Raw genomic sequence first — 26015 nt, forward strand, 5'->3', positions numbered from 1 at the left:
ATTCATACTCTCTGTGTCACACTTACGAGGCAGAAAATAATTCATGCCTAGACATCCCAAATTTCAAGTCAGGTTATTTCCAGACACATCTGTGCACCAAATGAAAATGCAAAGCATTTCATTGCGTAGTACATCATTTGATTGGGGATAAATGGAAGATTTATTCCTAATAGTTTTTTTTTGCTGTTCACATTTAAATACATAAGATAAAATGGAAAGGAAGTTCTGGTTTGGTACTGCTTTCATTACAATTGCCAAAAGCAGTGATCTATAGTTCCCCCCAAAAGAAGAAGAAGAAGAAGAAGAAGAAGAAGAAGTCCTCACTCCTTCAGCTAATAGTAGATAAACATTTAAAATGTTTATCTTAGGGGCACCTGGGTGGCTCAGTCGCTTAAGCATCCGACTTTGGCTCAGGTCATGATCTCACAGTTGATGGGTTTGAGCCCTGCATCAGGCTCTGTGCTGACAGTTCAGAGCCTGGAGCCTGCTTCAGATTCTCTCCCTCTCTCTGTCCCTCCCCCACTTGCTCTCTCTTTCTCCCTCTCTTTCTCTCAAGAATAAATATTTTTAAAAAAGAAATTAAAATTTTTATCTTAAAAATGAACACTCTTACATGAGTATATGTCTTTCCCAGTGAACTTTGTCTTATTCTGTATACTAACCATCCTTGCTGTTGAGTAGAAAACTTGCAAAATTTCTCCTACATACCTTAATCTTTACCACCATTTAAAGAGAAGAAGAGGGGCTCCTGGGTGGCTCAGGCAGTTAAGTGTCTGACTTCAGTTCAGATCATGATCTCACGGATTGTCAGTTCAGGCCCCATGTAGGGCTCTGTGCTGACACCTCAGAGCCTGGAGCCTGCTTCGGAATCTGTGTCTCCTTTTCTCTCTACCCCTTCCCTGCTCACATTCTCTCTCTCTCTCTCTCCCCCTCAAAAAACAAAAAAACAAAAAAAAATTAAAAAACCTAAAGAGAAGAAGAAATTGTGATAATAGCTTAATCTAGCAAGTTTGAAACAAATCCACCAGAATAAGTGTAAAGTGTAAGATAATTAAAAATTACATTGAGTAAAGAAAGGAAAAATATTGTCTGTTCTGAAATTTAAGATAAGATGGGAAATGACTTTTTAAAGCTTTTGATTTTGAAAAGTTATAGAGAAACAGGAAGTTGCAAAGATAGAATAGAGAAGTATCATGTACCCTTCACTCAGTTCCCCCAATGGTTATAACTTACATAACTGTAGTATAATATGAAAACCAGAAAAATTGACTTGAGCACAATGTGTGTGTAGTTCTATAACATTTAATCACATGTGTAGATTTGTGTAATGACCACCATCATCAAGACACAGAACTATGCCTTCACCACAAAGATCTCTTTCTCTTGCTATCCTTTTATAGCACCCTTCTGCCACCATCCATAATCTCTGACAACCACTAATTTGTTCTCCACCTCTATAATTTTGTCATCTCAAGAATGTTATATAAATGGAATCATACAGTATGTGATACTTAGAGATTGGGGTTTCTTCTTCTTCTTCTCCTTCTTCTTCTTTTCACTTAGCATGATGCCCTCAAGATTCATCCAAATTGTTGCATTATGAATAGTTCATTCCTTTTTATTAGAACAAATATGCAGAACTGCCAGTGCTGGTTGTATGATAAGAGTATTAGTTTTTAAGAAAACTAAGCTGCTTTCCGGACTGGCTGTACATTCTCACTAGTAATTGTGCAAGATCCAGTTTCCCCTCCTGCATTTGGTATTGTCACTATTTTTACTGTAACTGTACAAATAGATGTGTGGTTATATCTCATCAGGGTCTTAAACTGCATTTCCCTAATGCTAATGATTTTTAACACCTTTTCATGCATTTATTTCCATCCGTATATTTCACCAAAAGGCCTAAGTCTATTTATTTTAATGTATTCATAGGACACCAAACGATATTACACGATACCAAGTAATTTCTTCAAATAGTAAATGTCGTTATTAATCAAAAAGGCTAATTTTCTGACTAAGGCTCCTGTGTGACATAATCCAAGGTATTGTATAGAATAAAATTACAGTGCATATACCATCCTATAATTAATAAACATTAAAGTTTAAAAATACTTTCCAAGCAGTAAAAAAGTACAAAAATATAAAATCCCCAAACAAAATGAATCAAAGAAAATAATCAAATACTCAATGTTTTCAAAATAATTTAAAAACAGTACATAAGCTTATAATTGTAAGAGAACAAAGGAAAGGCTTATAATGATTCTTTGTCTGAAAAAAAAGCATTTGTACAGAATTATATGATATAATGTACATATTCATAATAATCAGAAGGTGAGAAAGGATAATTATTTAATATATATTTCTAAATAGGATTATTTTTAAGTAGCTTTATGATAAGTAGACTTATCACAGGGGAAATAAGTGTCGACATGATAGTTATTGAAGCTATATTTTGAATGCAGTTGATAATTCTCCTGAATTATTGAATTTACTTGGGTGAAAATATTCATTCTACCAACATTTATTAAGCACCAACTGCATACCTTTATTAAGCAAGTACTGTGTAAGGCTCTTGGAATTCATGGGAAATAAATATTCTCTGATTTTAAGAGGCTTAAAATATAGTAGGGAGAAACAGAATTACAAAAAACTTAAGTGCACTAATATTTCCTTGAAATGCTAAAAGAAAAAGGAATGAGATCTTATGGTCCAAGATAGTTAACTCTCTGAACTTACAATAAAACTATTCTGAATATTTATTTGATAGAATTTACTTACATAGCACTTTAACTTCTAATTTATTTTCACTTAGAAATTTCAAATTCATGAAAATTACATAGAAAAATGGGAGAGAGATGAAAATATGAGAGTTGATAGCAACATTCTGTACCTAATAGTTATGAATTGTATTATTTATTTTCACTCTATTAATTAATCCAAAAGGTTTGATTTGGTTCTGGCTAATGGAAATGCTATGTATATCTGTTGTATACTATAAATATTTACATATTTCCATTATTTAATAATTAAATACTGTATAAACTCCAGACTGTACATGTGAGCTAATATAGTCACACATTAAAATGTGACATAGTATCCTAATAGTAGAATTCATGTATGAGAATATGAATGGTCATTTCTCATAAATTTGATAGTGTTTCCCAGAACTGAAGACTCCAAGAAAAAAAAAAAAGTACATGCATAAAGTACTCTCTATAGACCTGGAGGGATTTTACAGGAAAATAATGGGAAGAATTGTTTCCAATTCCACTCAGGACTGAATACAGAGACATGAAAGAAAAGACGCTATTTGGATAGAAGATTTCTTAAATGCTTCAAATTTGAAAGGGATAGACGAAGTGTGTTAAAAATATCCACCACTCTGAAAAATACCTGAAATAGAATTTTCCTTTTATAAGTCTAATTAGCCAGGAAAATGGGCTGGATTCCTTCTCAAGGTCATTCTAACCTCTAAGGAATCTATGTCTTCTCTTCAGTAAGAACAGAGCCTCCTTCTCTCTTACCTCCATCCTGATCAGGCAAGGTAATTGGCATTCTGTGATTGCTTTCTTAATGCTAATACCACAATAAACAGTGCCATCTACTGACTAAATTCTATAATTGACTACCTCTCAGAATAGTAAATACTCATGTTTGTTATCTATGTTTACATGAGTCACGTGTTATATTATACTTATTTAAAGCTTCCAGGAATGTATATATCATCTATCTTGATCTTCCTGTTTTTTGTTTTTGTTTTACAGATGAGAAGGTTGAGATCCAAAAAGATCAATCAATTTGCCCAAAATTTTGACAGGTGTTTTTCAGTGAGCACCACCATGAACTAAACCCTGGGAATAGAAAGAAATTTAACACTTTGGAGGTGGAAATCAATCTGTAAAGTTGTCCATCCATTGGGGGAAATATGTGACAAATATGATTAATGACAAAAGTATGAAATCCATATAGCAAGGCAAGTTGAGAAATAGCTGATATAAAGTTTTAGGAGAAGGAAATGCTCACATGTAGTTTTAAGTTAAAAAAATGAAAGAGGAAATACTAAATTAAGGTTATTTTGTTCTTCTCTTTTTAACAGAAGGTTGAAACTATTTGTGGATTGTTACAGAAGCTTGATTTGTTCTCAAAAATGTATGATATATAAAATCAACTCATTTTGCTTTAAAATGTCTCCCACCAATACCAACTTTTGGATCAACAACTAAAAGAAATATATCCATATTATATGTAATCTTTAGCTTTATGGCAATTAGGATGAAACAGTCAACTCAATGAAAATGAGTTTTTTAATTGTTTCATTTTTTCATTATTTTTCATTATTTCATTTTTTCATTATTAAGAACTGAGGCATGGTTGGTTTGTATCTGTGCCCAAGACATAAGGTGTATCTACAACTATTAGATCACATCTAAATGCTACTTTCAAATGGGTTTATAGTTGCATTCTTTGTAGCATTTTAGTGCAGTGTGTCCTACTCAAGCAAAGGATTCAAATATTTATGGGATGGAATCCCGAACATTCTATCTTCTTATTTAAGGCAGGAAGTTGTCAGGTTGATACTTTTGATTATTACAACGGTCCCAGGTATTTTACTGTTGTTGTTTTTTGGATAACACAAGCTCATACAAAATATATGAGAATATTAAAAATATACATCAAAATAAGAACCTTAGTGTTAACCGGTAGTAAAACAAATCACTTTGGAAAATATTTCCAATCATCATACTCAAATTTTGTCCTGACATCTCCCATCTTCTAAAATTGGAAAAAAACTAAAAGCACTGAAAACCCAACTTTGACTTTAACTTGAGACCATGAGAGCATATAGGGTTTCAGAACATGGCTTGTTTTCTCTGCTACTCATACCCCCAACACTTTTCCATGAGTCAAACTAGTGTTCTAAGGAAGCAGAATCCACCAGCACTAAGATGTCAATGGTAATAACATAACAAAAACACCAGAGAAAAGAGCTTTCATAAGTGTTGTGCTGTGCTCAGGATGTACATGGCACTGAAAGTGATTTGGGGACTGAAGACAGAAACCCGTGCTGAGGGCATAGTGCTAGCCTCCACAGAGATGTCCTCTTGTCACAAAGTCAGGATAGATCCCAGAGAAGCTGACTGCAGCAACTGGAGCAAATCCCGAAACCACACTACCATTCAACAGAACACACAGATACTTGTTCTCTGTACTTGTATATGGGGTTTGTATCGGATTTCAAAATAGTTCACACTCAGCATCTTCTGTTTCCAGGATCTTATTTGATGACCCCTTCTCTTTCCATTATTTGATCAGAAGGTTTGGAAAGCATGACTCTTTCTGCTTCATTTTTCTCTTCACCTCAGAATTAAGTTTAATGCTCTATTTGCCATCTATGTGGTTGCATTTATGTTCTGTGGCCTTTTTTTTTAAACCACATACTGTGAGAAGTTTTAGACCCATTTAGATGCTATCCACTTGCAGGTGACTGGTAAAATCAGAATAACCCAGTATGAAAATGCTCCCAGTTCTTCCTGCATTCTCTCTACTACAGTGAACTTTTCCAATCCTCAGGCATCCCAAACTGAGACATTTACTATGTGATTAACCAATATCTGTGGGCTATTTATAAACTGCTTCCTATAAGTCTGGTAGTTAATAAATTGACTTTAGATTTGATCGGTTCTAAATTTTAGGGAAAAAGAGAGAGAAAGGGTAAAGGAGAGTAAAAGAGAAAAACAAAGAGAGATTGGATCATACATACATTTATAGAAACAACAGCGACAACCAATGCAGAATATTCACTCTGAGAAAGTAAGACATTTCACTGATTAGCTTGTTGTTTTGTTTTTAAGCACAAATGGTTTGCCAGGAAAATTTAAAATTTAGAATACAAGATACAATTTTCCATAAAAGCAGAGCATTTGCCGTTTTCTGGGACTTGACACCAGGGTTGAAGAAATCCATTTTCACATTCAGACAGTAGCTCTCTAATATACAGGCAGAAGCGTTTTTCCACCATTAAAGCTCTGACTTTTTCTTAAAATAACAGGTGAAAACTTAGTATATATTTGGAAAATCTTGCCCCATTAGTGAAAAAAATGTCATCAAAGAGTGTGCCTATGTCATTCCAGAAAGAGTAGCAATACCAACTATCCATTTCATGTGGTACACAATCACTCATGGTTTTAAAAGCACATTGACTGAGAAAGAGAAGTCCTATTTTTCCTATTTGATATTACTCCTAAAAGATGAGTTTTACTAAATCCAAAGTCAAATATATGGAGGACTCTGTTTAACTTCACACAGGTGAAAATTTAGAGAGAGATGGGATTCTTAATATGCTTGTTTTTCCTTATGGAATAACTTCTTTATTAGACAAATTCTCTGTAATTGTTCAGGGTCATGTCTGAAATTAGCAAATGCAACCCATGAAGGAAACTCAAAGTGAAGTTAAAATATGTACAATTATTTTCTGTTTGTATACCAGGTGACTAAATTTGTGACATATAATGGGCTCTAGCCAATTATCTAAGCAGCAGACAGCAAAGCTCTAAAATGTAAATTCTCCATTTGATTCATGTGCCTCAACTTTTAGAAGACTCACTTTTTAGAGGAAATGTTGAAAGGTGTTCAAAATTACAACTAGGAACTTGCCACTAAATATGATCAAGAAGCAGTCCTATGGATCCATTAGTTTTTTTTTTTTATGTTTATTTATTTTTTGAGAAAGAGACGGAGTGCAAGTCGGGGAGGGGCAGAGAGAGAGGGAGACTCAGAATCCAAAACAGGCTCCAGGCTCTGAGATGTCAGCACAGAGTCTCATGCGAGGCTTGAACTCGTGAACTGCGAGATCCTGACCTGACCTGAAGTCAGAAGCTCAACTGACTGAGCCACCCAGGTGCCCCTGGACCCATTAGTTCTAATCCCCACTGATTAGGGAAAAGAAAAATCAGTGTTCTGCCCACCAGAAAACCCCTTCTAAGTAAGTGCTTTTCTAGTGTCCTGAGGAGGAAAGAACAAGGTCAGCTGCTACTTGAGCCATTCTAGTTCTTTAGAGCCCAATCCACTGACTTATCCATATATCTGGGCCCAGCCACAGTTTTGAGCAGATCTTGATAGAGGTAGGTAGATATTAACAATGTCTTCAATTATGATAGGCAGAGCTTGGAAATAAGTTTCAACATACAGGAGTCAGTGATCCAGTTAGGATGGCTATGCTCCCATGTACCACCTCCATGCTACCTATCAGGTGGCTGCACCTGTGTTTCCAAGCACACCTCGAATAGAGTCAGAGACACGCAAAGGAAGCCCATTCTGGGAAAAATCTGACAGCATTCAGGAGAGGGCATCAGCAGTTTTTCTCTCCTTAGTTCTTTAGTCGTCCCATCTGAAACAGAGCCCTGGTTTGAAGAGCTGCTTAATTCTTGAAAGGGGCTGTATCTCCTTCATATATCTCTCATTGCAATAGGAGGTCCTTTATAAGTAGGGTGAAAATATATTTTAGCATCTTTCTTCTGAGCCTTTTGAGAGTGAAAATGAAAGATACTAATGACAACACCAGGATACCAGGCATAAACAAAGACTGGATGAGCCAATTAATGCGTATGAGTGTCCTATTATAAGCCTCTAGGGTTTTAGGGAAAAAAATGAAAAGAAGTTTACTGTTGGGTCCAGTGCTGTTTGGTGGACACTTTACCAATACTTAAAGCTCATTCCTTTATGATTGTTCCTTACTTTTTATTTCAAATGCTCCCTGGCAAAGTTCTTGCCAGTTCTCAGCTTTGCAATACATTTATCTTACATTTACCACATGTACATTATACATATACTATCTTATACAGAGTGGGAAGACATAACAGGAATAAATGAACAATAGAGTGATACTGCTGATTTGCCAGAGTAATATAAATTCAAAACATTTACCAAGGTCAAGTTTGCTTGGAATTATTATCACAATTTATTTGACAGTGTCCTTTGTAATCTTTCTGGCAAAGTGTCTTATACGAACTAATGAATGATTAGCATGTGGTTCATTCAGAGAATTATCATCATTATCACTCCAGTTTACCATGTGGTATTTGTTTCTTTGGGCTTGACTGTATTTCAGATATAAATCTTCTACTCTAATATTTTCCATTCTGATTTTTAAAAGGTCGATTTTGGGGGTGCCTGGGTGGTTCAGTTGGTTAAACATCCAATTTCAGCCCAGATCATGATCTCCTGGTTTGTGGGATTGAGCCCTGCAAGGGGCTCTGTGCTGATAGTGTGGAGCCTGCTTGAGATTCTCTCTTTCTTTTTCTCTCTCTGTCTGCCTTTTCCCTATTGTGCATGTGTGCACATGCTCTCTCTGTCTCAAAATAAACAAACAATATTTTAAAAATAAAAATAAATAAAATGTAGAAATATGGCTACATTTTCCACTGTGCAATTTTTTCTTTAGTTTGTAATGGTTAGTTGCCACTTACAACGACATTTTGAACTTCTTTTAATAAGTACTTTTATCATCTTAGGAGGTTATGTTTTAACAAAGAAATGAAAATCAAAACCACAATGAGATACCACTTCACACCTATGAAGATGGCTATAATCAAAAAGACAGATAATAACAAGTGTTGACAAGAATGTGGAGTAATTAAAAACCTCATATACTGCTTGTGGGAAAGTAAAATTGTGCATCTAGTTTGGAACATGGTCTGGTAGTTACTCAAAAAGTTAAACATAGAGTTACCATTTGATCTAGCTATACACACACACACACACACACACACACACACACACACATAAGGTGGAATAATATTTGGCAATAAAAGAAAATAAAGTATTGATATATGCTACAACACATATGAACCTTGAAAGCACGGTGCTAAATGAAAGAAGGCAGTCACCAAAAAACACATTTATGTGAAATGTGCAGACAAGCAAATACATGCAAACAAAAAGCAGATTCATGGTTGCCTTGGACTGAGGGTGTGGGGAAGTTAGGGAATGACTATTAAGGAGTACAGATTACTTTTTGGGGTAAAGAAAACGTTTTAAAGCTGATTGTGGTAATGGATGCATGACTCTGAATATAGTAAGAGCCAGTGACTTGTGTACTTTGAAAGCCAGTAAATTATATACTAAAAGCCAGTGGTTTATATGATATATGAATTATATCTAAATAAAGTTGTTTTAGAATAAGGTAGCTAAAATATTTGGTCTTGCAGAATAATATGTCAAGGATATAATCATGATTAAAAGATGTGTACCAAAAATGACATAAAATTAAAATAGAAGTGCATAGGCAGTTAAGCCAATTACTAATTAAATCATGCAACATAAACCCAGTATGGGGAGATTTCTAAAAGACCCAGATAGAAAGAATGGCCCAGTTCTTAGAATTTAAAATCCCGCTTGACAGACACATAGACCAATGAAATAGAATAGAAACCCCAGAACTAGATCCACAAACGTATGGCCAACTAATCTTTGACAAAGCAGGAAAGAACATCCAATGGAAAAAAGACAGTCTCTTTAACAAATGGTGCTAGGAGAACTGGACAGCAACATGCAGAAGGTTGAAACTAGACCACTTTCTCACACCATTCACAAAAATAAACTCAAAATGGATAAAGGACCTGAATGGGAGACAGGAAACCATCAAAACCCTAGAGGAGAAAGCAGGAAAAGACTTCTCTAACCTCAGCCGTAGCAATCTCTTACTCAACACATCCCCAAAGGCAAGGGAATTAAAAGCAAAAATGAATTACTGGGACCTTATGAAGATAAAAAGCTTCTGCACAGCAAAGGAAACAACCAACAAAACTAAAAGGCAACCAACGGAATGGGAAAAGATATTTGCAAATGACATATCGGACAAAGGGCTAGTATCCAAAATCTATAAAGAGCTCACCAAACTCCACACCCGAAAAACAAATAATCCAGAGAAGAAATGGGCAGAAAACATGAATAGACACTTCTCTAAAGAAGACATCCGTGGGGCGCCTGGGTGGCGCAGTCGGTTGGGCGTCCGGCTTCAGCCAGGTCACGATCTCGCGGTCGGCGAGTTCAAGCCCCGCGTCGGGCTCTGGGCTGATGGCTCAGAGCCTGGAGCCTGTTTCCGATTCTGTGTCTCCCTCTCTCTCTGCCCCTCCCCCATTCATGCTCTGTCTCTCTCTGTCCCAAAAATAAATAAACGTTGAAAAAAAAAAAAAAAAAAAAAGAAGACATCCGGATGGCCAACAGGCACATGAAAAGATGCTCAACGTCGCTCCTTATCAGGGAAATACAAATCAAAACCACACTCAGATATCACCTCACGCCAGTCAGAGTGGCCAAAATGAACAAATCAGGAGACTATAGATGCTGGAGAGGATGTGGAGAAACGGGAACCCTCTTGCACTGTTGGTGGGAATGCAAATTGGTGCAGCCACTCTGGAAAGCAGTGTGGAGGTTCCTCAGAAAATTAAAAATAGACCTACCCTATGACCCAGCAATAGCACTGCTAGGAATTTACCCAAGGGATACAGGAGTACTGATGCATAGGGGCACTTGTACCCCAATGTTGATAGCAGCACTCTCAACAATAGCCAAATTATGGAAAGAGCTGAAATGTCCATCAACTGATGAATGGATAAAGAAATTGTGGTTTATATACACAATGGAGTACTACATGGCAATGAGAAAGAACGAAATATGGCCCTTTGTAGCAACATGGATGGAACTGGAGAGTGTGATGCTAAGTGAAATGAGCCATACAGAGAAAGACAGATACCATATGTTTTCACTCTTATGTGGATCCTGAGAAACCTAACAGAAACCCATGGAGGAGGGGAAGGAAAAAAAAAAAAAGAGGTTAGAGTGGGAGAGAGCCAAAGCATAAGAGAGTCTTAAAAACTGAGAACAAACTGAGGGTTGATGGGGGGTGGGAGGGAGGGGAGGGTGGGTGATGCGTATTGAGGAGGGCACCTTTTGGGATGAGCACTGGGTGTTGTATGGAAACCAATTTGACAATAAATTTCATATATTGAAAAATAAAAAAATAATAATAAAAAATAAAATCCCACTTGAGTGGTGATAGGAAGATAAATTGCCACAACTCTGATGTATTATTATAACTGGGCAAACCCTACTAGATTTATTCTTGACAGAGATTGTCCATTAAGCCAAAGGCAGAAATAATAGTTGAAAAATATAATAGCTGCTAATGAGTATTCACATATGCACTTAGTGTTACCTCAATTTAAGATAGTATTTATGAGTGCAAGATTTAAAGCAGTTTGGGTTTGAATCCTCTGTAATTTAATAGCTGTGTGACCCAAGGCAATGTACTTCACCTCTCCAAGCCCCAGTCTCATCATCTCTAAAATAATACACACTTTGTAAGTTGTTGTTGTATAACAGAAATGCTCTTGGCATATAATCACCAAATTTGCTGTTTTTATTACCCCTACTTTTAAAAACATCAGATGCAGGCTGCCATAGCTTGATGCGTCTTTCCTCTAGCAATAGATTTCAGGCAGGCATAGGGGAAGCAAGCAAATGTTTGTTAATGAGACTGAAACTTTAGTGTCCAGTTGCCATGTGATTCAATCAGTGATGAGTGAGGATGAAAATGTAAAAACCGCTCTTTAAATTGCAAATGATACAGTATCTCATCCAATGGAAAATTATACCAGTCACTCTGACACTGGAGAACCATGAACCATGACCATGAGAACATTTCGCTTCCCTGTGGATTAAGTGAACATTTGTACATATATTTCACTATGTGTTGTGTACTCTACTTTTAAATTTAAAAATGGTGCATTTTATGTTTTCTTGTACTTTGGTTTTTATCCTGGCAAATACTGCTCAATTTTTTGCTCCATCCTCAAGTTTTAGAGATGGAATAAAATCTAGGAAAATCTCTTTTGTGCCTTCAGGAATAACTGATTATGATGGTTTCAAGTTTCTGAGATTGTTAATAGAAACAATGTAAAAAACACATGGTATCATTGAGTTATACATTATTTTAATGAGGACTATACTACTTTCCATTTGCAAAACAGTTGAACTGAATATTGGCATAGAAAAATACTTGTTGCTCAGAATGAAAACATCTACTTTATTATTATTATTTTTTTACATATACGTATTCTGAACTCCATATAGGAAGGAATATCTACTAACACACTAAGGGACAATTTGAATACAACACAAAAAGTCAAGAGTGTTAGATTTGACATCAGATTATTGGGGTTTTGTTTCTGCCTCTCCTGCCTGATAACTATGATTTGGGGAAATTATTTACTCTATGCCTTGGTTTTAATCATCTAATAATAATAATAATAATAATAATAATAATAGAAACAACAACATAACGGCCTAATAAGGCTTCTGCATGTGAAAACTGTTTAGAAGAAGACTTGGCACATAAGTACTCAATATAAGCTGTTATCAGGTAATGATGACTTAATAATTAGTCAAATCAAGAGAGCAATAAATACCCAGATTCCCTTACCTGAAAACATTAGAATTATTTCTGACTATGAAATAGAGCATGACCTTCTCAGAGGCAGGGCTGTGCCAGATCAATCTTTGTCACCCTGGTACCCTTATTAGTGCCTGGCATATCGTCCTCACATGATGAATACGTATGAGTGATCCTCTCCAAGCCTTAGGCATGCCTAACTCCTCTCACCATCCAATCTCAGCCTCAAGCGTTTGCCCCAGAGACTCCTCCCGGAACCAGTTACAAGCAGCTCCTCACTTACCACTCTTAGCCCAGAATCTACTTTACTTTCCTCACATCTCTTATCAATACAGCAAATTATCTCTTCCTTTGTTTACTTACTTACTATAATACTAAAATACAAGGATCATGGAACTCATAAAACTTGTCCATGTTTTCTTTGCTATATCATCACAAAACAGTGCTAAGCACATGCTAGTTTCTCCACAAATATCTGCCAAATCAAGAAATTTATTTTTAGGTAGAAATGAAGTTTTGTGAAATACAGCAGTTGCTTGTAAAGAAGAGATATTCCCCATTTTTCCATCTTGTAGGACTTTGGGTTTTCCAGGAAGTAGACTTTGTGTTTGGGTTTTTTTTTCAGGGAGTGTCTTTGGAATCCATACCTGTGGAGATGGAGGGGAGACATAGGATTGCCCAAGAGAGAAACGCAGCTGTGATGTGGGCCCCGGGAGCCCCAGCCAACTCCTCATGTGAGCTTTGGAACTGAAATGGCTCATCAGTTTTCCCGTGTTGTATTGAAACAGCCATGACTTAATACATCTGTCTCAGTCAGCCATTGTCTGTGGATCACACACAAAAGGGCATGACCTTGGCAAGGGGGCTGTCTGCAGCTGAGGGGATCCTGGACAGGCTCAAGGCTGAAAGAGAAATCTGGGTGTTGCATCTTGCACCTCTCACTCTGTCTTTCTCATTTTTTCTTTTAGACTTTTCACTCTATCATTCAAAAACCTTACTGTGTGTTTTCTATGTGCCAGGCACCGTCGCAAGTTCTGGGAATTTAACAATGAACAAAACAGAGCCCTTAACCTCCAGGGGCCAACATTCTAGAAAGGGAAGCTAAACACGTATAGTAACTTAGGAAATTGTAAACGTTATAAGGAGAACTACTTCAGGTTAAGGTGAGGAAGTGGTATTTTAGCTGACATCTGAAGGAAGTCAGGGAGAAAGTCACGTATGTATTTGGACAAAGAGTCCACCAGGAGAAGGAGCATCAAATGGGAAGTGCTAGTGAATTCATGCAGCAGCAGGGGGGCCCACGTGGGAGGGGGGTAGGGTATGAGATCAGTGAAGTAGGTGGGGGCTGATTTATGAGTTGTATTCTAAAGCTCAAACTTTGGAAACTTACGAGTTTTTTCAGTACTTCTCTGACTTTCTGCCCAAAAGTTAGTCTTTTATCCTGACATGGGATATTTAGTTTGGGATTTGATGATTTCTCCTATTTATATGTTGTTCCATGGACTTATTTGGCTGTTTACAAGCAAGGGGCAAGAAAAGTCTCTGTAACCAATGGTTGTAATTTTATTTCAACAGCTGAAATCTCCCAGATGTTTGCTGTTTTCCACTTTCCTGAGAGAGGTTTTAGATGCATCTGTGTGCTGAATTAATATTTTACATCTCATTTTCCTTTCCTTGGAGGATTTCTCCTCTTTTAAGAAGTTTTAGTTTTACTTGCTTTTTCTTTATATTCTTAGTATTGGTTATTTGAGATAGATGTAACATTAGCCTGGTACACAATACCCCATAAAATTTGTCACTATAGCAGAACTATGGCTAAACAAAACCCAAACAAAAAAGGCCATGCTATGCATTCTAATCAGGGGTGGAAATGAGGCATTCTTCCTAGTATTTTTAGAGAAACCAGGTGGCTTTATATTCATAAATATTCTACTTTAACATATGTAAGCCATTATGCATCACAAAAGAGATAGGCAAACAAGATCAACTTTGTAATCTTCAACTTGGATTAGTCAAGAGAAGAAAGGACTGAGAATGGGGTGAGATCAGGTAGCCTCAGGGCCCAGAGGAAACTAACCCACTGAATTGCAGAGTCCAACACCCAGCCCCCAATACCTATAGCAGCACAACAAGAGCAAACATGAGCCAACCTCAGCTGGAACAGCTTCTTCAGCATCTGAGTACACAACTGAGTATTCAATTTTCCTGATAGCCCCCAGAAAGATGGTGACTTCTTCTCCTGTTTTGCTTTCAGAATCTACACCAAGGCTAATGGAAACTTAGACTCACTCTCATTTAACTAGAGATAAGGAAAGCAGTAGAAAATGAGGGGAATATTACATAAGGTTGAAATGAATTAAGAACTGGACATAATTTCTTACCAACCAATATATTCGTCTCCCTGAAAGTTGGTAAAGTATGCACTGTAACACTGTTCTCTCCCCATCTCTCTTCCATAAAGAGAAGCATAGAAACCTTATCTTTCTTTGAGGGCAGAGTAAGGCCCCTTTGATATACACTCAAGGGCCCTAAGATGAGCTGGAGAATAGTTGGGGTTCATGTAAAGGCAGTAAAGTCTTCAGCAGCTGCCCTGCAAGTAGAAGAAGAATATAGGACTTAGAATGACACTCCATCCATCCACAGCCAAGAAATGAATGACTGGGGCCAAAAGAGCTTTGCATGGACTCAAATGGAATTAAAAGTTCAGAGCATGTAACCAAGACAACAGTATAATTGGATGTCAGAAATCCTAAATTTCTATTTCTCTTGCTTTCCATGTGTTCCTTTCTTATTTGACTTTGTACTTGCATCCTACTCCTAAATCTTTATTTGTCTCTGGTTTTCTACGTTAGCTAAGATGCTAACAGGTTAGGGTAAATAAATGAGACAATGAAATGGCCTGTTGAGTGAAGAACAACTTCATTGGAATACAGGACTCAAAGATGATGTAAATTTGATAGATGGGAAGGAAGTAGATATGCCAATCAGAAGAAAAGACAAGAGGATGAAGTACACACTAAATAGTTTTTGTTGGGAAACAATGTGTATGTGGTGGTGTTGGGAATATGGTGAAAGAGGAGGAGGTTTAGGTGGTCTAGGGTAGAGGCAAGGAGACTTGGTGTGGATGACAGGTATTTTGTATATTTTTCTCTTTTCAACATGGTTGCAGTGTAACTCCGCTCCTTGGTCCCAGTTGATAAATCCAGTCATCTCTTCCTGCTCTAAGACGAGCTGAGTTCTTTTGCTAAAATTTTTGGATGAGAGTGGAGAAATAAACAAGACTCTTCTTTCAGTTCCTGGTCTATAAAATGCAAAATTCATGTATCATTAAGAGTTCTGTGCAAAAAAAAAAACTGACATGGTTCTATTAAGTAAAGAACGAAATTTATCAGAAAGATACTGAGGACATTAACAGAAGATAAACAAACTTTGGGAAACCTAGGAACCCAAATCTTTGGATCTAGTATCAAGATCTCAGAGACCATCTCTTTAGAGTGCTACGATCGCATGATGGGAGACCCCAATCCAATTACTTTCCTTCATTCCTCTCCCCTAAGGACACTGATCTCTACATTGAAAGTGTGAATGGTGTAGCCTGAATAACACATCAACTTCCATAGGGTGGGCTGAGGGATGGGAATGAAGGGGGAGGGATTCCTACAATTACCATCCCAGCAAATTCAGGTGGTGTTGGAGAGGGTCAGACATACACCCAAAGAAGGGATATCAAGAAGATAAAAAACAGATGAACACATTATAATTTGGGAGCTGACACTCCCAAAACTGCTTATGTTTTCTATCATGATAACAAACGAAGTGCAACAGAGAAAAGGAGGTTGTGAAGCAGGGGGAGGGAAGAAGAGAGAGAAAAAATGAATAATTTGAAATGTCAAGAAGTTCAAAAGATGTTTAGTTTGTAGCTCAAGGCACTGCCGCAAATTCCTGGCACACAACTATTTGAAACAAAGAAAATAAAAAAAATATATCTATTGTTTTTTGAAAGAAAACGTTGAAGTATGACTTTGTGTCATGGAAAATACTCTTGAAACTTACTTTGGTAACACTCTTTCATTGTGTAGTCTGTATCTATTTTTCCCCTTTTACATGTTTTACAACCCCAAACTTAATACTTACAGTGGGTTAATGGCAACAATAAACAGTAGGTCATTTAGTGAAGATTTTTCTTCATCACTACAGAGTTAATGAAAAAAGGCCCATCTTCAGTTTTCCTCAAAGGCAAGTAACACATGGGATGCATTTGCAAACTCCTCATTGAAAGCCACTAGGGAAATCAAGTGCCATCAGTCACTCCACCCCGACCCAGAACTTTTCAAAGTTCTGTTTTTATTAGCTTCATGTGAGTTAAAATAATGGACTCATACAATCTTACTAGGAGATTTACTTTATATTATTTTAAGAAAAAATATTAACCTAATTTGATGTTCTCATTTAACTTTTCCATTGTTCCTATTTTTACATGCAAAATATGTTAACACTTTGACCAGCCTTCTTGCTACCTTTTCCTAAGAATTATAATCCATGGTAACAACACGAATGGTCATCAATCAGACAGTAATTAAATAAACAAACTATAGCTTATGCATATATGGAATACTATGCAGAAGTTAAGAAGAATAAGGTAGCTCCATCTGAACTGTCAATGACACAATGAAGAAAGCAAGTTACAGAGCATAGCCTATATTTTATAATTTATGTATAAATTAAGCAAAAGCAAAATTACACCCATGTGTATGTAAATGCATTGAAGAGGGTCTGAAAGAGCCTGAAAGGGTACACATCTGGGGAGGGAAATAGATTGGTCATAGGGAAAAGGATATAATTCTTTTTAGTATTATTTGACTTGTAATGGGAATGTATTACTAGAACAATTTAAAATAAATTAAAAAATCTTAAAAGAATCATTATCTAAAGGGTTTTAAAAAAAACTAGTGAGGGATGCCTTGGTGGATCAGTCAGTTAAGCATGTAACTCTTGACTTCGGCTCAGGTCATGATCTCATGGTTTGTGAGATCGAGCCCAGTGTCAGGGTCTGTGCTTGGTGTGGAGCCTACTTAATATTCTCTTTCTCCCTCTCCCTCTCCCCTGCTTGTGCTCTCTCTCTCTCTTTCAAAAAATAAAAAAATAAATAAAATAAAATAAAAAATAAAATAAAATAAAATAAAATAAAATACTAGTGAAAACAACATGAATAGTTACCTTCATTACCACAAATCCTGAGTTAATTCAAGCTCATTCTAATCAAAATGCACTGTCTGCCCAACTGATAATGAATTTTTAAAGGTCAAAGGTCGAATCTGTAATTTCAATGTTTGGACCCTCTAGCATTGAGTATACTGGCATGGTTGAAGTGGGGTTAGTACTCTAAGGATCAATGCTTGTTTGAATTCTACTTATTTGTACAGTAATTGTGTCTTGTATGCCACAGTTCTCATTGAGAGAACATAGGTATTCTCAACAACATACCATAAAAATCAATAAAGAACTTTTACTGAACAACTACTATGTGGACACTACAATAAGTTCTTTGAATATAAATAATAAATCTTTTTTCAATGTTTATTTATTTATTTTGAGAGAGAGAGAAAGAGAGCACAAGTGGGGGAAGGGCAAAGAGAGAGAGAGAGAGAGAGAGAGAGAGAGAGAGAGAATCCCAAGGAGGCTCCACACTCACTTCAGAGCCCAACACAGGGCTCTCTCTCATGACCATGAGACCATGACCTGAGCTGAAATCAAAAGTCAAGCACTTAACCAACTGAGTCACCCAAGTGTGTGAATAATGTATCTTATTTAATAGTCTTTAACAAGCTAGTAAGACATATCAGGTGTACCAAATGCTTTCCAAACCTTAAAATCACCTTGGAAGCTTCTTGACAAGAGATTCTCTTTGAATTAATAAAAGGATGGGCCACAAGCATCATTTTTGTTTAAAGGCTCTCCACTGATTCTGCATATAAATATTTCATTAACAAAATATAATTTTATTATCATTCACATGCTACTTACCCTAATCTGGAAACTTTAAATACTTCTTAAATTCCTAATATTTAAGTATGAAATCAAATGCATTATTATATTCAGAACATGGTTTTAAAACAAAGGCTGAGATGAAACCTGCAGCTCATCATGTACAAAATGTCTTCTGGAAACAGTATGTGTTATATGACACATGTACTACATTACCCACTGATATAATTGGCATTTCCTTGCTTTTATTGGTTTCAGTCTGAACTTTCATGAAACTCTTGTAAATTCATTAACTTACAAGGAAGATAATGTGGTCTGAGGGCCAGACTGGAGCCAAGATATGCCATCGTTCTAATCCCAGCTCTATAGTTGACTCTCACTGTGGTTCTTGAAAATCAATAATTCTAAGATTTGCAACTACAGAGTGAGTCAAATTTGACAGCAGTCCCAGTAACATTTCGAGAAGTGAAATGTAAAAATATGAAGATCACATGTGTTTACTTTGGGTGCCATAAATCCAAAGTGGTAGTGCCAACTCAGAAGAACAGCTATTTCAAAAGAACTGTCCAGTTTTCCTGCCAAAAAAAGAAAAGAGAAGAAAAGAAAAGAAAAGAAAAGAGAGAGAAGAGGAAAAGAAAAGAAAAGAAAAGAAAAGAAAAGAAAAGAAAAGAAAAGAAAAGAAAAGAAAAGAGAAAAGACCTTTGCTTAGTAAGAAAAATACTCATCCAGGGGCTCCTGGGTGGCTCAGTCGGTTAAGCATCCGACTTCAGCTCAGGTCACAATCTCGCGGTCCGTGAGTTCGAGCCCCGTGTCAGGCTCTGTGCTGACCACTCAGAGCCTGGAGCCTGCTTCCGATTCTGTGTCCCCCTCTCTCTCTGCCCCTCCCCCGTTCATGCTCTGTCTCTCTCTGTCCCAAAAATAAATAAACGTTAAAAAAATTTTTTTTAAAAAAAGAACACTCATCCAGATGTGTATTAAAATAGGTATAATATATGTGGCTGACATTATCTAACAAGAACAGTTATAAAGCAGAGCAAGGTACATCAAGATATCCAGTAGTCTTAATTTAACTGAAGTTACTGATTCACTGAGTGATTCACTGTTTAGTTTCAGTAAAGTTTTTTAAAAAAATTAGATGGTGAAATGATGTTCTTGATTTTGCAGGCAGTATAAAAACATAACTATCTATGTTGATATGCCAATATCACATCTCTGCAGTTGTTAAATGCATAGACATTGCTGTTCACCTGGTAAATAAAGATGAGGAATGAAAAAAATATTCATCAAGGGGCACCCCGGGTGGCTTAGTGGGTTAAGTGTCTAACTCTTACAGCTCAGGTCATGATCTCATGGTTTGTGGGACGGAGACCTGCGCGGGGCTCTGTGCTGACAGTGCAGAATTGGCTTGGGATCCTCTCTCCCTCTTTCTCTGCCTTTTTCCTGCTCACTCTCTCTCTCCCTCTCTCAAAATAAATAAACATTTTTTTAAGAAAAGAAAAAATATTCATCAATATATCTCAAATACACCAAAAATTAAAGTTTATTATCCCAAGTCAATATGTCTTTATCACTGATTCCAAAGTATTCAAGAAATACATAAAGACTAATTCCTTTATATAACTCTAAATACTTAGCATTTTATCATCAATTTACAGAAAGGGAGAACATATGTTTAAAGTTTCACCTAGTTGATAAATTTACACTTGGTGAAATAAGGTAGTATAAAATGTAGTTAATATTATTTGCATTTTTAATAAAGGAATTACATTAAGAATAATACCAAATTATTATGGGTGGTTTTTTTTGGTTTTCATTTGTTAAACTGAGATTAAACATTATTTTAAAAATTTCAGTGTTGTCTCTCCTTTCATCCTTTTTCCTTTCCCCAAACTGCAACCCAAATTGCTTCAAGAACATGAACTAGCTTTGTAAAATAATGTTTTGCTGACACAAATGACAATAATTCAAACATAGATTAAATTTCACTTTCTAATCTTAAGGGCTTTTTTAAAAATAGAAATTTGTTTGGAAAGTAATAATTTGGTGTTTACTGAACCTCAAACATTCAGAAGGAATCTTTGATCTCTTGTTCACTCTCGTAAATCTCTCAGCAGCAAACCATATTTTAGTAGCATAAAAAATCAGGTCACAGCCCTCCCCTTTACTACTCAGAATTCTCTCTATGTTAGACCTTTTTAAAAGAGCATCTCATCTAAAACCCCACAGTATCTTCCTGGAATTAATTATCATAATGCTTTAGTATCAGGATAACCGAGACTGGAAAATTAAAAGAAAAACTAAAAAAAAAAAAAAAAAGAAAAGAAAGAAAGAAAGAAAAAAGATATTTTAAAAGAGTGGTAATTTTATTAAATGCAATTCATACATAAAAATAATTTTTATTCACCTTCTATAATTTAAAAACATTTTTAAAATATTTATCTATTTTGGAGAGAGAGAGAGAGAGAGAGAGAGAGAGAGAGAGAGAGAGAGAGAGAGAGATGGAGACAGAGCAGGTGCTGGAGGGCCAGAGAGCGAGGGAGACAGAATCTGAAGCAGGCTCCATGAGCTGTCAGCACAGAGCCTGATGGGCGGGGCTCCCACTCACAGGGAGACCATGACCTGATCCAAAATCGGACACTTAACCGACTGAGCCACCCAGGTGCCCCTACCCAAGGAAAATGAAAACACTAACTGGAAAGGTTTTTTTTTTTTTCTTTACTGCTTGGTTGCATTCATGAGTGGTTAAGTAATATCACTCAACTACATACTTGCATCAAATTTGAGAATTTCTCTGATGATGTTTTTGAGGAATTTATAGCCATTAGATAAGAATTTTATTCAGACTTTCTTGGTTGAAAGCAATGAAAACTTAGTTATTCAGATAATAAACTGGGATCAATTCAAATCAACATTTGTTCTGTGAAGACCATTACTCATCAAACTATTTCAACTTTGTGTCATAATGAAGTAACATCTATGTGTGTAGTGTGAGAAATATTAGATTATCATATTAAGTATTTCATTCTAGAACTGTCTCATAAGTATAGAAATGAAAAAACTAAAATAATAAGGGTGCACATTAACAGTGGTATTGTTCTATTTCAGCATTTTAAAAATGCCATATTTCATGGTTTGTATCTTATCAATTGCCTTTTTTGTAACCTATCAGTAGCAGTGTGTCCATACCAGAACAAAAATTACATGAAAGATATACTTCCCAGGCCAATGTATAGTTGGCCCTAACATTAAAAAAATAAAATAGAGGAGGAAGTGCGTAGGTTTTGCATAAATATACATGGAACAAATGAAACAGATCTGTGATGAAGCAAATTGTTTGCATGTGTGGCTTTATCTTTATAGCCAAAATGGCTTACTCAGTCAAACATGTGAGCTGAATCTGGCTCTTGCTCTAGAAATTATCCCAACCATGTCATATTGCTCACAACACCTCCCAACTTTGCTAGAGCAGTTTAACCCTGCACACTTCCACGTAGCTGGTACTATGCGAGGCTCTGTTCTAGACACTGCAGGTGACGCCAAAGAAAGATTCCTCAGAAGCCTCGCGGGGCAGCAGGCATAAGGAGTTACAAAACAAAATAGAGTAAAGCATCATTTATGAAATTCATGGGGATTCAAAGATCAGAGACATTCTGCCCAACTTAAGGGGGTGAGGAGATAAAAGGATTTCTTGAAGGAGTCTCTCAAGACTATAGGGGATTTCAACTGGTGGTGAGAGTATAGAAGTTGAGGCAGGAAACTCAGGATGAAGAGGTCTCAGGGGCTGAGAATTTAATGGCAAGCTAAGGATAAGGAATAGAATTAGAGACGTCGTACTTTCATTTCTCAAACAAGACTTGAGCCAATTAAACGAGGAGCAAGCTTGCTTTGCCATGATTACAACTGCTCATTAACAATTAAAAATGAAAATCTCTTTCACATGACTGGATGCAGCTCCTTAACTCAGTTCAGTGAAGCATTCAACATCAATATAAGTTAATGGCATTACTTAGAACTGATTTTATTGCTTTATGTATTTTTGAAACTGAATACTTTCTTTTCTGTATATGTAATAATTTAAAATGTAACCTAACTGAGCAAGCAATATCCCAATGGGTCATTACTGCTTCATTCATGAAATGTATATGAGTGATGTCTGTACTGTACTAAATAATTTGTTTATTCAGAGAGGTAAATTTCTTGGCATTTTATAGAATTGGAAGTCCCAATTTTCTCAGCAGTATTATCCTTTTTCTATCAACATTTTTGTTATTAACTAGGAATCATAACTAATCTATAAATATTTATTAATACAGGAATTGTATTTCATATGTGTGACTCCACTGCTCTGAAATATATTGGGATTGTATCTGAACCTACATTTATTCCATTTACTCATGGGGGGAGAAGCGACTTGCATCACTATAAAAGGAAGCTATAAATTAATATGTGGCTGCCACAAGAATTCACATACTTTTAAATTAATTTTTACTATAGTTTTATAGAGTCATATTACCAGCCTTATTATTTATGAGAAAACTGATGGTCATTAAGGTAAATTAATTTCCCCACAAGCTAGTTGCCCACAAGCATGGCTGCTACTCAAATGAGAGCCTATTAAATTCCAAACTACATATTCTTTCCCTTATATTACAGTGTCTTTCTGAAAGAAAAGAAAGGCTTGTGAAGTGAGACACTAATTGTCAAATTGTAGTGTTTTATATATAAACACACACATACACATATATATGTATAAGTTATATATGGGATTCATTTATCATTGTTCTGTCTCTTCTTTTTTGGTTAGGCATAACATTAAATTTTAAGGTATCAAACAGGCATTACCTATTTCATAAACCAAAAAAGCAGTTTATGGATATTCTTTTATATTATTTGTATTCTGAAATCAAAAAAGCACAGTGATATAAACTCCGCAGTGTTTGGAATTGGAACATCCAACACTTTCCCCCAAACCTAAAATTTATTTTTCCAAGGAATGTTTCCCATAATTTAAAAACCATGTTTTGTTTAAAAGATAATAGGGCAATTTAATCCAAATATTTCTGACTCACTTACACTCAAGCTTATTAAAAAAATTCTTTGGTGGGACGCCTGGGTAGTTCAGTCGGTTGAGTATCCAACTTTGGCTCAGGTTATAATCTCACAGCTTGTGAGTTCGAGCCCCGTGTTGGGCTCTGTGATGACAGCTCAGAGCCTGGAGCCTGTTTCAGATTCTGTGTTTCCCTCTCTCTCTGCCCCTCCCCCACCCCCACTCATGCGCCTTCCCCCCCAAGAATAAATAAAATATTTAAAAAAATTAAAAATATTCTTTGCTAAGGGTTATTGTGAATAAACATATTTTGAAGACTGAATACATTAAATTTTTTTTCATGAATACATTAATGGAGTATAAATTCAATACTTGGAGGGTTTAGGGTTAATTTAAAACCAAGGAACTACAGGTAACAGACATGTATAGCAAAATCACAGAAGTAAGGAAGAAAGGGGAAAAGAGAAGATGAAATGAATCAAAGAATGGAGAAAGGAAGGGAGAGAGAAGTGGAAGAAAAGAGAGGGGAAAGGAAGGAAGGAAGCTACGAAGGAAACATTTATCATTTCAATATTGCTTTTCAATGTCCGTCTTTTTGCCTATATTACCTCACATTCCCTCACAGCTCTGCATCTGATATCATGAGCCTATTTTATAACTAAATAAAGAGATTCAAAATGTAACCTAAGGCAATTCGAAATCAGGACAGCCACCTTAAAATCTTTCTAAAACAACTCAGAGTATAAGTTGTGGTGCAGCTGTGATTTTCACCATATCTTCCTATGCAAAGTACAGGGCTTTACCTCTTTGTCAATGATTCCCAGGCTAACCTGGAAGCCTTATCAAAACACAAGATTGCTGGGCTCCATCCCCAAAGTCTCTGCTACAAGAGTTCTGAGCTAAGGCCCAAGAATCTGCATCTCGCAGCTTTGCAGGTGATGCTGATGTTGCTGGTCTGGGACCATCTTTGAGAATGGCCACTACAGCCCATCCACCGGAGGGTTGTTTTCTGGGCCTGAGACTTCTGTGTAGGAGGTCTGTGTATCAGCCACCACTGTTCACATCATATATGATCTGGGACTACAAATAGGAAGTTAAATTTGATATTTTTTCCTTCCTCATTTTTAGTCCTTCCCACACCAGAGAGAGCTCTCCTTTAAAACTGGACGAAGTGGGGGCGCCTGGGTGGCGCAGTCGGTTAAGTGTCCGACTTCAGCCAGGTCACGATCTCGCGGTCCCTGAGTTCGAGCCCCGCGTCGGGCTCTGGGCTGATGGCTCAGAGCCTGGAGCCTGTTTCCGATTCTGTGTCTCCCTCTCTCTCTGCCCCTCCCCAGTTCATGCTCTGTCTCTCTCTGTCCCAAAAAATAAATAAACGTTGAAAAAAAATTTAAAAAAATAAAAAATAAAACTGGACGAAGTGGCACAGGCCAGAACATGCACAATCTATCTCCAATTCCCGGCTCTGGTAGCCCTTCCTGCCTCCATGGTCACCCAAAAGTGTCACTTCAAGGACTCAGTATCTCTCCTAACTCTCAAACTTCCTGCAATTCTTCTAAGCAAGATTTATTCCTACATAGTAAGGAGCTTTCTCTTAACATTTCCTTTGTCCAAGTGCAAAAAATTATCCAGTAATTTTTCAATAATTTTTTTCAAAAATTGCTGAAAAGCAATGATTGACTTTTCAGTTTACTGAACAGGGGAGAATACAGGAGTGGGTGGGAGGCAGTCCAGGTCACAGCTGATGCGGGGACAATGTAAGTCCAGAGCCCAGGGTAGATAAAGACAGGATGGGCAGGAGGGAATGGGCAGCCAGAGTGATATGGCTACTATTTCTGGGAGGTGTGGGATAAGATGGGCCCAAAAGATGAGTTCTCTCTTCCAACTGCATCCTTAAGATCCCAGGGTGCAATAGCCAATGGGGTGTGTTGGCAGAAAGGTAGGGAACAGAGGGATGGTGATGCTAGCTACATCAAGACAGCCGCAATTAACCAGGTGGGTGACTTTTTCATACTTTAGTTTGGATATCTGAATTGACTATCAACCAAAGCTGCTTCTGAAAAGACTTGAGGGAAGATACAAAGACACGTAAGACTAGCTTGCCTTATTCTGAGTCCACACTGACAGAAGACTGCTTCCATGTTCCTGCTGCTCCCTGATCTCCTGACCATAGAGGGGGTGACTGCTGTGGCTTTCAGTGGGTCAGGCTGATTTTTTTGAGGGTAAGAGAAAACTCTCAAGAAAAGAGGTTAGCTGATGCTCTCAAGACCTCTTCAGAAAAGTATAATCAATAGGAAATGAGAGTATTCATAACACTTTAAAACTATTTGAATAAAAAAAAACATGTAACACTTTGGGACTGCATGAATATCTCTGAGTCTTGGGCTTGTTCAAGAAGTCTTAAAAGAAAGAAGTGTCAGTTATACCTTTTAAAAATTTCCTATACTATTTTCTTTCTCTGTAAACTTTAATAAAGATTCAACTTCTTCCCGATCCAGGGTAAAGTAAAGAAGCTGTGACTGGGAATCCCATTGT

At 36.7% G+C, this 26015-nt stretch overlaps 2 long non-coding RNA genes across 2 annotated transcripts in view; both read left to right on the plus strand.

The window, feature by feature from the left end:
- LOC122489933 overlaps nucleotides 1–26015 on the plus strand; it is an 82205-nt gene that overhangs the window by 21937 nt on the left and 34253 nt on the right. The gene's annotated exons all lie outside the window — the stretch shown is intronic.
- Nucleotides 3421–4313, plus strand: LOC122489932. Its single transcript, XR_006299044.1, has 2 exons — nucleotides 3421–3544; nucleotides 3765–4313. It is a non-coding gene; the product is annotated as an uncharacterized LOC122489932 (long non-coding RNA).

The sequence above is a fragment of the Prionailurus bengalensis genome, chromosome B2, assembly GCF_016509475.1.
Source record: "Prionailurus bengalensis isolate Pbe53 chromosome B2, Fcat_Pben_1.1_paternal_pri, whole genome shotgun sequence".
In the NCBI taxonomy this organism is placed as follows: domain Eukaryota; kingdom Metazoa; phylum Chordata; class Mammalia; order Carnivora; family Felidae; genus Prionailurus; species Prionailurus bengalensis.